Source organism: Dermochelys coriacea, chromosome 1, assembly GCF_009764565.3.
Source record: "Dermochelys coriacea isolate rDerCor1 chromosome 1, rDerCor1.pri.v4, whole genome shotgun sequence".
Taxonomy (NCBI): domain Eukaryota; kingdom Metazoa; phylum Chordata; order Testudines; family Dermochelyidae; genus Dermochelys; species Dermochelys coriacea.
The window spans coordinates 336,287,267-336,299,959 of NC_050068.2; the positions used below are offsets into that span (position 1 = coordinate 336,287,267).

The following is a 12,693-nucleotide window of genomic DNA, read 5'->3' on the forward strand; positions in this document are numbered from 1 at the left end:
AGACACAGCTAGGTCCAGGGTCCAATGTTTGGGCTAAGCATGTCAGACTGTCACCCCTAGTTATGTGGAAGGATTCTGAGTTTTCTACATGAGTAATGTCCCTGGATCTTGTTCAGATGGTCCATTGCACCATTCTCCCATTAACATCTGATGAAACTGGAGTCTCATTCCACCTGTTTGACGAGAGAAAAGTTTTCTCTCCCCATCACATTCTCCATTTCCACGTGGAAGGTTTTCTTCCAAACTATATTGGCTAGAATATTGTATATTATTTTAATGACTGCAAAAATGGATGGGTTAACTAAATACTCCCCACTCTCCCTTGCCAGGGAAACTTCCCTGCTGTCTATGAGCAAGTGGATTCGTAATGCCTGGAACAAATGTTTATAAGGATAGAAGACTTTACAGTTATTTGGTAGGCTGGGTACATACAAACGCCATCTATTTGGTTTGAGAAATCAAACCAGAAATAGTGTGTGAGATTATATGGAAAACAGAGTGATGTTTAATGCCTGTTTCCCAGAGTTGAAGCAAAAATACAAAATGGATGACTGCAAGAGAAGAGCTGCTTTATTTGATTTTTTCTTTTTGATTGCACATTTTTTAATGAACATTTTCACGATAGTTTACATTATGTCAGGACTGTTTACCTCCAGGCAGGCAAAATGTATCACTTTATTTATTTTACTAAGTTTTTAAAAAGGTTATATTTGTACAGCTTCATTTAAAATAAACCCAAAAGTGCTAGATGGGATCTAATGATTATCATGGCTCATTAACCAAAGGTCAAAACACTTACCGAGCCAGCAAATTCTCACTTTGTCAAAAATCTGTTGGCAAGTGTCTCATGATTAATTAGACTTCCAGGATAGTCATGTTCTTTCCAGACACATTTGTCTTTTTGATTTATTGAAAGTGAGTTTACGTGGTCCGGTTCCTCCAGCAAAGCCTTTAGCCTGTCTATGGGGCATAGGATATGTCTACACTGCAATTAAAATCCTGAGGCTGGCTGGTGCCAGCTGATTTGGCCTGGCCGGGGCTCAGGCTAAGGAGCTGTTTAATTGCTGTGTAGACATTCTGGCTCAGGCTGCAGACCAGGCTCTAGGACCCTCCCACCTAGCAGGGTCCTAAAGCCTGAGCTCCAGCACGAGCCCAAACATCTACACCATAATTAAACAGCCCCTTAGCCTAAGCCCTGAGAACCTGAGTCAGCTGGCACAGGTTTTTAATTGCAGTGCAGACAGACCCTTAGGGCAGTGATACTTAGACTGTGGCTGGCGAGCCGCTAGTGGCTCTTTAATGTGTCTCCTGCAGCTCTTTGCAGCACCTGATATTGAAACAAGGTTGTGATTAAATTTTTAACCTGGCTAAGTTATTAAGCAGTCAGGATGCTTTTACTATGTTATTAACCAATTAAGTTATCAACTTGCACTAAGTTATTAACTTATTTGCTGTGAGAGTAATTATATATATATATATATATATATATATATATACACACTTAATCTATATATACATACACTAAATATTTCTCCTGTCATACTGTTTAAATATGAATAGTAAATGAAACAACGAATTCACAGGACTGTGGCTCTTTTGGGTAATGTTGATAGTTAATTTGGCCCCTGAAGCACCAAAGTCTGACTGCCTTAGGGTATGTCTATACTTCAATCAAAGATGTGATTGCAGTATGACTAGATGTGCCCAAGCTAGCTTAGATCTAGCCAGCTTGAACAGCAGTAAAACCATGGTAGCGTGGACTACAATTGGTCAAATCTAAATGGATTTTCACCAGATGATTGAAAGGCACATGTATAATATAGAGATAATCTCTCAAATAAATTTCAAGTTTCTACCACAAACTGTTGCAGCATTTGTGCCATTCAAAAAACAGTTAAATAAAAAAACTTTCCTTGAAGATAAGAAATTTATTTTACATTTTTTTGTACTAAAACAGCTGAAACATTTCTGATTAAACTTTCTCCCTCACCCCACGTCCCTCCCCAAGAATCCCCCCACCAAGGGACAGATCTCATATGTGGTAAATTTCAGCATGAAAGATGAAGATTTGAGAAAGCTATAAATGGCTTTTAAAAAAGCTTTTTAGAATGGAATCCTTTGGCCATCTTTAACTGAGTGTAAGTACGTGCTCCACCCACAATATTTGTTCAAGTGCCCAGTCCTGCATATATTCACTACCAAGCATTATGCTTATTGCTGTGAATAGTCCTGTGAATTTCAACTTGTTGACTCATATGAGTAAAATTAAACCTTGTCTCCACTAGAAGAGTTGCATTGCTTTAACTAAATAGGTTTAAAAATCTATCTGGTTAAACCAGTGAAAATACCTCCTGTAGACTTACTTAAACCAGTTTAACTCTTCTGTTTAGCTTGCATTAGTAAATAACAGATTTCAACTAAACTGACTTATGCATCTACCTTAAGCCTTTAATTAGATCAGTTTTAAAATCTACTTAAATCAGTGCAACTCTTCTAATGTAAACCAGTGTTTAATTACATTCAGAAGTGTTGGCAGAATTGGGCTATGATGCAATCAGAAGTGTGTAGACATACCTGAGAGACAAGGGGGGTGAGGTAATATCTTTTATTGGGCCAACTTCTGTTGGTGAGAGAGATAAGCTGACATACCTGAGGTTTGGTCTAACTAGCTCGAATAACAAAAGCAGTGAAATTGCAGCAGCCTGGGTGGCAGCAGGGACTTAACAAGCCCCCCTGGGACACTGGTACCAGTTTTTGTTATAACTTCAATACTGATGATTTTTGTTCTGTTGATACTATGGATGCATGCGTATTTAAATGGAGTGGAATTTCCCATTCCTTGCAAGGTTCATGTTGAACATGTTTCAATAAGGTTGGGTATGGAGGCTGGCCAGGTTCCTAATCAATAGGAGCTGCAGGTGATCAGCACATTATTTGGGAGTCTGAATATGGAGCTAGGTGCCTAACTTTAGGCAGGCAGATTTAAAGTTTTGACCAAGTGAATTCCACCCCTAACCCCACTAAAAAGGAAATCATTTCCCCTACCCCCTCACAGTCTCTGAACTGAGTAAGAATCTTTTACTCAAAACTGGGGCATCTGGAATCAGTAATTTCATATCAAGCAGCGAGCCCAGGGTGGATAGCTGTTGACAGCTGGTAATGCCAGCAGATTTTTCTTCTCTGTGCAAGAATGATCAGCAATCCCTCCCCAAATGAGGGTTAATTGGCCAGCTATTATATCACAAGCTGAAATCTAGTTTTACATTTTATATGAGACCAATTTTAGATGTTCCATTACTGATCCATCTACACGGTGTGAGAAGACTGCTTTACTTGCAGTGAGATGATGGGAAATCCATTAAAGACTACATTTGTGAGAGATAATGTTTTTTCCCTTAATCTTTTCAATGATACTTATTTGCCTCCCAGGTCTGATAGCTTTTCCTGCTTTCAGTTTCTTATACATCCTGATTATATTTAATCAGCTACTACAGTGATTTGCATTTTTGATTAATTGCTGATAGAATTGTTTAAGTTCTATATAGTAGGTGGGACAGAATAAGGTATAAAAGAGAGTATTCATTTAAGAAAGTGACTTTACTGGCTTTGTAAGAGCCATAGGTGGGGTTCTTAGTATGTGCCAAGTTTAACTATAATTTTTCTTGCTTTTAGTATGGATCTGTCAAGACAGAGTAAAAATAAACCCTGCATTAAGGAGTTTTTGAAAACTCCTGTGTTTTACACCTTTTATAACATTTCCATCTAAAGCCAGACATTCCATTGGGCTCTGCCAGGATGTAATTCGCTTAAAAATAAAAGGCCAGTTTAAGTGATGGTTTCATTTTAGAGAAATTGTCTTTTTTATATACTGTAGTTGGAATGATTTTAATTTTCACACTAAACCCACTCTAGTCTTAATTACAGGAAAAGACTAGAAGATTTATAAACAAAAGCTGCATCTGCTTTTTAGCAGTTTGTCATGTCTTTTAAACAGCTCTAGGCTTTCTTCTTCACAACATCTGTAAAGTCCTTCTTGAAAGCCTGTTGGAGAAGCAAGGGAATCAAAGGTATTCTTTAGAGCCATTGTTTATTCACTGACTGTCCAGTGCAACCGTGTGCAATATTTATATAGATACACCATACTGATTATATACCCATCCAAGAAAATGTGATTGTTGACAAAAAGTTTATGTCATGATCAGTTTATCGCACTTTGAGGGATGTTTTTTGTCTTAGCATCAATGAGAAATTGGTAGCTCATGAAGTTTAACATATCCCATAATAACAATATGTTTTGCATGTGTGTGACTTTAAGCAGGAATGCATTTCTTTTTGGTTTTTAATACTGACTAAGCGAAGAGAAGACTTCATTCAGCTTGATGGCATTTTTTCATCTGTAAGCAATCAGATAACTTCGGAACATTTCATTAATTAATACCAAAATTTCAGAGGTTGTTCTAGACACCATTGAAGGTCATAACTCTATTGATTCTGGTGAAAATCTGGAAAACTAGAGTTACAGGGAAATCAGTCCCACTGCCTGGTGCCCACTGCTATTACCTACACATATCGTGGGCAACAGCTCAATGTCTCTCTCATTGGGTGCAAAGATAAGCCTATAGAAGCAACACAGTGTGCAACCCTCCAACTTAAACAAAAACCCACTAAACGCAAAAAATTTGGGGGTCCTGCTTGCCTACTGTAGCATGTCTTGCCCCTTCTTCAAGCATCTTGTGCTGGTCACTGCCCGCAATGGGATACTGGACTACGTGGACCATTGGTCTGATCCAGCATTGCAATTTCTATGTAGAATTCTTCTGTCCTAATTGAGTGAGCAACAGGATTTCAGTTAGCTTTAAAATCATTCCACCTGCCAAAGGCTAACTGATTGGTTTCAAGGCAGTGGAGTACACGGTGGTTGGGGAGGTGAAGTTACCCCCTTCAGCCCAGGGCCAGGGCAAGATGCTGAAATTGCTGCCACAGCTCTGCCATACCAGCCTATCCAGGAACAGAGACCCTTCCCACACTGCATAAGCACATTCCCCACACATATATTCTTTATATAGTGCAGGGGCACCTTGAACTGGTGCATTCAGTGGGGTGCATTTCACTCTTAATGAGGAACATTAGTAGCTCTACAATGTGGATGGCATAGATCAGAGATTGGCAACCTTTGGCACGCAGCCCATCAGGAAAATCCGCTGGAGGACTGGGACATTTTGTTTACTTGCAGCATCCTCAGATTCGGATGATTGCGGCTCCCACTGGCTGTGGTTCGCCATTCCAGGCCAATGGGGACTGTGCGAAGTGGCGTGGGCCAAAGCATGTGCTGGCCACCACTTCCCACAGCCCTCATTGGCCTGGAACGGTGAACTGTGGTCAGTGGGAGCTGTGATCAGCCGAACCTGCAGATGCTGCAGGTAAACAAACCGGCCTGGCCCGGCAGCGGATTTCCCTGATGGGCTGTGTGCCAAAGTTTGCCAATCCCTGGCATAGACAGACTTTAGCCATACTTCAATGTCAGAGTCATCCCATTACAGATAGCCTGCCCAATCCTTATTCTCCTTCACCTGGGTTTAAATGAGGCTTTGTACAGGGCCCCTGCATTGGGTGAATGGTATTCAAAGTGCACAACAAAGCTAAGCCTGAAGGATGAATAGATGATTGTCTCAGTTCTAATATTATCCTTTTCTTTTGTTCATAGTAGGGCAGAAGAGGACTCCACCCCCTGAAGGATTCTACAGCCACGCCTTGTAGTAAGAAGCATGGTTCTTGGAGCCAAAATGCTAACATTTACAAGCTGGGCTTTGAAGCTGAGGCTTTATTAAGTTTCTGAAGAGACAATGTCCCCTTTTGCAACTAAAAGAAATATGAATGAACTTTTTATATGTTTCCTGGTGATTAAGCCAATATCCTGGGCTGCACAACAGTCAAGTGTATCCACCATCTTAGTCAAAACTCATTCAGGAAGCCAACAACGTTTTACCCCATAGTCCAAATCAGTTGGGCAGGAGTATCTATGTGCCCTTTATCAGGAAAGCATTGGGTGAGGACCTCTTATGAAATAGTGTAGTGACAATGACCCCGATTGTCTGGCTCATATTTGGTTCCTGGCAGAGTCAAGTTGGTGGAGGGAACAAAGATAACTTTAAGTCACTCTTTCATTTACCAGATTCTTGGCCCTGCCTGAGACTTGCCTAGTTCACAGTGTAAATTAAAGAAGCCAGGGAGCAGAGTGTGGGTTCAAGTATTGATAACCAAGATGTCAGGTGTAGAGCTGCTGAACAATTTTCAACCAAAATTTACTTTTGAGTCATAAAAATGCTGTTGGCAAATTCCAAACAACTTTTGCAAAACATTTTGATTTAAAGTAAACTTTCAGATTTTTTGTAGTGAGAAAATTCAAACCTTAAAAACAAAACAAAACTGTTTCCATGAAAACATTTTCAGCAAAGTTCTTTTGTTCCAGTTTTGTTTCCATGAAAAGTCAATTTTTCAGCCAGCTCTAGACAGTTCATCAGGTGTATATTCTGTCTGACCCAAAAATTCCTGGACAAGGTATCTAAATGGATTAGGTAACCAGAGCCTAATAGTGCTATTTCATTGAAGCATAGCCTTGAAGTAATTTTTGTTTTTAACACACATTTTTAGAAGCCTAAATCTGAGTTTCCCTTCTGGGATTTTTGGATATCAGTCGCTCTAAGGATCCACTGAGGAAAGCAGGACAGGAACAAAGGACAAAGAATTATATCAGAGCTCTAAAGGTCATGGGAATGAAATAGGAGAGGATGCAATGGAGCTTTAGAAGGGGATCCAAAATCCTGATTAGATTCAGTCCAAAGATAACCCCCAAGTTAAGATGGTCACTTCTTAGTATCCACTACTGATGGCTACAGAAGAAGTCAAAATGTTTTACTGCTTGATGGTCTCAGGCTGAATTAATCAGCAGGTTTTTGGTACACTATTCTAACTTTTGCTCCCTGACTGAATATAGAACACATTCATAAGGCCAGCTTGAGTGTCCAACAGTGATTTAAGAACCAAGAACAATTCTCAAGTAAGCCAGGGATTATATAGCAGCCCATTACCTTATTTAAAAAGCAAAATAAGGAAGCAATAAAAACCTAGTATACAGATAAATTGTAAATTACTTTTTACTAGTGGTTACACTCAGAGCTGTTCCGTGGAGCTCAGATCTGATCTTCACAATGGTTATTGTAATCCACTGAGCTTTGCTCCATTGCTCAGGCCTCACCTGACACAGATGGATTCCCTCCCTTTATCAGTCTGCCTGGAGCCGAGCAGATTGTGAAAACCACAGCTTGAAATCATACAGATAAAGTATTAGCTGAAGAGGCTGGAACGATAAGAAAAGTCTTTGCCAGCAGAGGCAATCCAAGATTTATTTGAAACTATAAACGTTTCACAAAGATACAACATACATAAATGGAGAGTCCTTAAATGTCTGAATCAATGTCAGTTTTCTGCAGAGAACAAAGACTAAGACTCCCAAAGTGCTTTATACACTTAGCTACACAGACAAGTGATATTTAAAATTGTCAAATTGGTGCATTTAGATTCTCAACTTTAGTGTTTTGTTGACCTTTTAGGGACTGAATTCTAACACTGGTAATGAGACCCAAATATTATGTATTTGAAGCTTTTAAGCTGTGTTCAACTGCCCTAGAATAATTGAGCCGCAGAACTCACTAGTTATTACATTCATTTCAAAAGATCAAAACAAGAAATAAATAATAATAAATAAATATCCACTCTCTACAATGTCTACTCTACTCTTGATGAGTGACCATAACTTTTGTCAAATATTACAGAGCTTTAAGCTTGCATCAAGTGAGAAAAACTATTACAACATCCTCACCATGGTAAGTGTAAGCAGGGGAATAGACCCGCTATTGTGGGGAACTTTCCTGACTTCTGCACTACCCCATTGAAGTGGGCTAACGAAAGGATCTTAGTCCTCGCTCCCACTTCCTTTACCCAGAGGCCTCCCTGCCCTTGAGGACTCCCCTTCCACTCTCCTGTCTGGCAGAGTCCTTGTAACCCCAACAAGGCTGGGCCCAGGATTCCTGCGGGGCTCGACCCCCCAACCCTGCTGCGGTCACCTAGGACAGGGGCTAGGGTGTCCCCACTCCGGGGTACTCTCTCTGCACTGGGCAGTTCTCTGACCCACTGACCATGACATACAATTTGAAGCACATACAAGTTATTTAATCAACAATTAATTTTAAAAAGAATAAGGGGAAATGGGAAAGGTTAAAGGAAACACATCACCCCGCTCTGTAGCAGGGAACATCACAAACAGTGTTTCTGGAATGTCCGGGCAGTTCACAGTCTGTTCCTTGTAAGTCCCCGGCCTTCTTCTCCGGCCCTGGCTGTGCTGCAGGGATGCTGTGGGTTGGACACTCGCTCTGGTGGTGGCCACAGGCTCTAGGTGGCAGGGTCCTTCTTCCCAGTGTTGCCCCTGCCCTGTCGGGGTTACCAATCCCCCTCCGAGTCTGGCCCGCAGAGCCTTCTGCCTGAGGCATCTCACTGTGTTGGGCCCACTGCCCAGGGTCCCCCCTCGCTCTCCCCAGCTGCTCACGACACCCGGCTCCGGACTGTTCCAGCCCCAGCTCCAGCTCCAGCTCCAGCTCCACTCTGTCTTAGCTCCAGCTCCACTCTATCTCAGCACGGCTACTGCTCTGCCTCCAGCTCCCTGGGCTGCTTCTCTGGCCCCTCTGGCTCTGCTTGCTGCAGCTCTGCTCCCAGGACAGGTCTGCTCAACAGGCTGCTTCTGTGACTCTCCTCCCAGCACTGACCTGCTTCGTGGGCTGCTTTTCTGTCCCCTCTGGCTCTGGCACAGCTCTGCTCCTCAGCTCAGCTTGGGGCCCTGCTTTCCTCTTTAGCTCGGCCCCACTCTGTCTGACCCAGACAATTCCAGCTCACACAGAGGACGGGACCTCCCTGGCCTTCTGACTCCCTGATTAGCCTGCCCGCCCTGTCATTCAGGCTGACCTGGAGCATTGGCCTCTCCCCATTGTTCCTGGGGACTATCAGTCTCAGGGTCCTGATTTCCCATAGACCCTTCCCCTTTGAGTACTGGGAGCTAGCCAACTAAAACACCCCCACTGAATGTTAGTAAAGGGGCAACAAATAAGCAAATGTATTGTGTCTGCATTTGAAAAAGAATTATTGGCTAGCTTTGTTATAAAAAACATAAGTGTCACTGGAAGTGGATTGACTTAAGCTAAAAATTTTAATAAGCCACTAATTTTGGGTACTAAACTTGATACATGGAAGGCATGACTTTCAAAGGTATAAAAACACCTACATCTTCAGATGAAGTCAATGGGAACTGAGGATGTTCAGTATATTTAAGGCTGTGTCTACACTACAAAATTAAGTCGACCTAACTTAGGTTGGCATATAGCATCTGCAGTTATTACATCGCTTCTGCATGTCTACACTTTGCTCCTTGTGTTGGCGGTACACGTCTTTACCAGGAGCGCTTGTATGGATTGTACTGTTAGCGTGGAACCTTGTGGGACAGCTCCTGAAAGCGAGTAACAGTTGACATAAGCAACGCAGTGTCCACACTGACACTGCATCGACCTAACTACATCAACATTGACTCTACACCGCTCCTGGAGGTAGAGTAAGTAAGTTGGCATAGCAGGGCTGTTACATTGGCAGGAGTGAAATTTAACTGTAGACATTTCCATAGTTAAGTAACGTAAATTGCCTTACATCGACCTAACTCTGTAGCATAGACCAAACCTAAGAGTAAGGCTTGAAGTACTTCAAATTGATCACCTAAGAACTGAGGCACCCCAAAATTAGTGGTAACTTTTAACAAAGAGTGTCTAGGGGTAGATTAAGGGCATGTCTACACAGAGCAGCAATGCACACTACCGGGATGTGATTTTAAAAGCATGCTAACACACTGCACGTGAATTGGTCTGTATAATGCTGCTGGAGCACAGTAAAGGTTCCTTAATGCACTTTAGCATAGTGGTGCACCACATTAAAGTGCACTAAGGAACCTTTAATCAGGTCTACATGGACCAACTGGTGTGCAGCATGTTATTGAATTTTAGAAATCATGCCCATGCAGGGCACATTTTCCCACCATTTAGACAAGCCCTATGACAAGGACTCCTTGACTTGGAGTGGGACACAACAGACTCCTTCACTATCCCCTGAGCAGCAAGGGCAAAGCAATGATGAGTCTAGACAAAGATCTGGATTTCCTGGTACCTTCAGTTCAGGCAGATATGTCCTCCTGGCAAAGGCCCAGATTTCTGTGTGTGTTCCTCCTGCAAGCCTATAGCAAGAGCAGAGCAACATGAGATCAAAAGGGATGGTTTCTGCTCTTCAGGCAGAGCTCTGTTTTTATGGGCTGCCTCTACAATCTCCTACAGAAAGAGTAGAATAATCTTAAATCAGACAGGTGTCCCTCTCTAAGCATAAGAGGCCAGAGTTTTATAGGCTGCCCATGAAACAGGCTAATTTCTAGATCTTACGGGTGATGCTCTGTGTTTAAACACTATTGTAATAATTTTTGTAAAAGCCATGTCTTGTAAAGTATCATCTGAAAATTCATAATTATGAGGTCAGTATTGTCTTCATAAAATATGTGTGGCAACATTGTATGTGAAGTTATAAGATTTCCCTGTATGATGTTATTAACACATGTTTCAAATCTCAAAAGCCCTGCCCAAACTGAGGTTGGCAAATAGGTCTGTCCTCCAGAGAATGTGCGCTCTGCTTCATTGGAGTAATAGTAATAGGATGAAATTTAATAATGACCAACCAAATTTAACCAAAAATTTGTTATAAGCTGGGGATGCATCACTTGGAAGTAACAGAGGAGAAGAAGGACCTTGGAGTATTTGTTGATCACAGGATGACTATGAGCTGCCAATGTGATATGGCTGTGAAAAAAGCTAATGCAGTCTTGGGATGCATCAGGCGAGGTATCTTCAGTAGAGATAAAGAAGTGTTAGTACCATTATACAAGGCACTGGTGAGACCTCATCTGGAATATTGTGTGTAGTTCTGATCTCCCATGTTTAAGAAGGATGAATTCAAACTGGAACAGGTACATAGAAGGGCTACCGGGATGATCCGAGGAATGGAAAACCTGTCTTATGAAAGGAGACTCAAAGAGCTTGGTTTGTTTAGCCTAACCAAAAGAAGGCTGAGAGGAGATATGATTACTCTCTATAAATATATCAGAGGGATAAATACCAGGGAGGGAGAGGAACTATTTAAACTCAGTACTAATGTGGACACAAGAACAAATGGATATTAACTGGCCATCAGGAAGTTTAGACTTGAAATTAGAAGAAGGTTTCTAACCATCAGAGGAGTGAAGTTCTGGAACAGCCTTCCAAGAGGAGCATTGGGGACAAAAGACATATCTGGCTTCAAGACTAAGCTTGATAAGTTTCTGGAGGAGATGGTATGATGGGATAGCCTAATTTTGTCAAGTAATTGATCTTTGACTATTCGTGGTAAATATGCCCAATGACCTGTGATGGGATGGTAGATGGGGTGGGATCTGAGTTACAAAAGGGAATTATTTCCTGGGTGTCTGGCTGGTGAGTCTTGCCCACATGCTCAGGGTTTAGCTGATTGCCATATTTGGGGTCGGGAAGGAATTTTCCTCCAGGGCAGATTGTCAGAGGCCCTGGGGGTTTTTCACCTCCTCCGCAGTGTGGGGCACGGGTCACTTGCTGGAGGATTCTCTGCAACTTGAAGTCTTTAAATCACGATTTGAGGCCTTCAGTAGCTCAGACATAGGTTAGGGGTTTGTTACAGGAGTGGGTGGGTGAGATTCTGTGGCCTGCATTGTGCAGGAGGTCAGACTAGATGATGGTCCCTTCTGACCTTACAGTATATGATTCTGTGATTTGCATTTAAGCAGTAAACAGAGTCATCAAGCAGGAAGGGAGACACAGATGCTCAAACAGGTGAGAAAAAGCCAGTAGGGACCATCTTTCCACATAGACTATGTCTCCTAGTGCCCAGCTGGAAATATTTTTCAAGAGAAGGACTGAAATGATAACATGGAGGGACAAACACGCCCAGGTACCCTCTCTCTTGCCATAGTATTCATGGCACCTAAAAGGATAAAGGAAGCAGTCCTTGGACTCTGGGGAAGGGGTCCTGACCTAAGAGTTTGATCAGTAATCTGATGGAGCATGTGGTGAGAAACTTTGCCTGAATCTAATATAGTTTGCTAAATTAGGCATTTGTAAACATCTTATCTTTATTTTCTTGTAACTATTTCTGACTTTTATGCTTCATTACTTATACTCACTTAAAATCTCTCTTTGTCACTAATGCATTTGTTTTACTGTTTTATCTAATCCAGTATGTTGAAGCTACAGTGTCTGAATAACTATTTGAGATGATAAACTGGCATATTAATCCCGTAAGGAATAACCAGGACCGGCTCTAGGCACTAGCAAGGCACGTACGTACTTGGGGGGGGGCACAATTCCAGGGGCAGCATTCCGGCCACCCATTTTTTATTTTATGTTTTTTGCTTGGATATTTTGCTTGGGGCAGCAAAAAACCTCAAACTGACCCTGGGAATAACAGATTTAAAATATTTGTACTGTCTAGGAGAGGGCTGGGCAGTACAAGACATACACTTCTAGGGGAAGTCTGAGACTGGGGAAGTGT

General features: G+C 41.9%; 2 long non-coding RNA genes across 3 annotated transcripts in view; one reads left to right on the top strand and one right to left on the bottom strand.

Moving 5' to 3' along the window:
- The first annotated feature begins 2,638 nt into the window (after positions 1-2,638).
- LOC119846099 lies at positions 2,639-7,835 on the top strand. Of its 2 annotated transcripts, none has more exons than XR_005289762.2 (3): positions 2,639-2,744; positions 3,925-4,067; positions 5,705-7,704. It is a non-coding gene; the product is annotated as an uncharacterized LOC119846099 (long non-coding RNA). The 2 variants fall into 2 exon arrangements; XR_005289763.1 differs by lacking the exon at positions 2,639-2,744 and adding an exon at positions 3,264-3,373 and having other exon boundaries at positions 5,705-7,835.
- LOC122456796 overlaps positions 3,858-12,693 on the bottom strand; it is a 28,193-nt gene continuing 19,357 nt past the window's right edge. The window contains exon 3 of the long non-coding RNA XR_006275868.1: positions 3,858-4,041. This is a non-coding gene — a long non-coding RNA (uncharacterized LOC122456796). The remainder of the gene's footprint in view (positions 4,042-12,693) is intronic.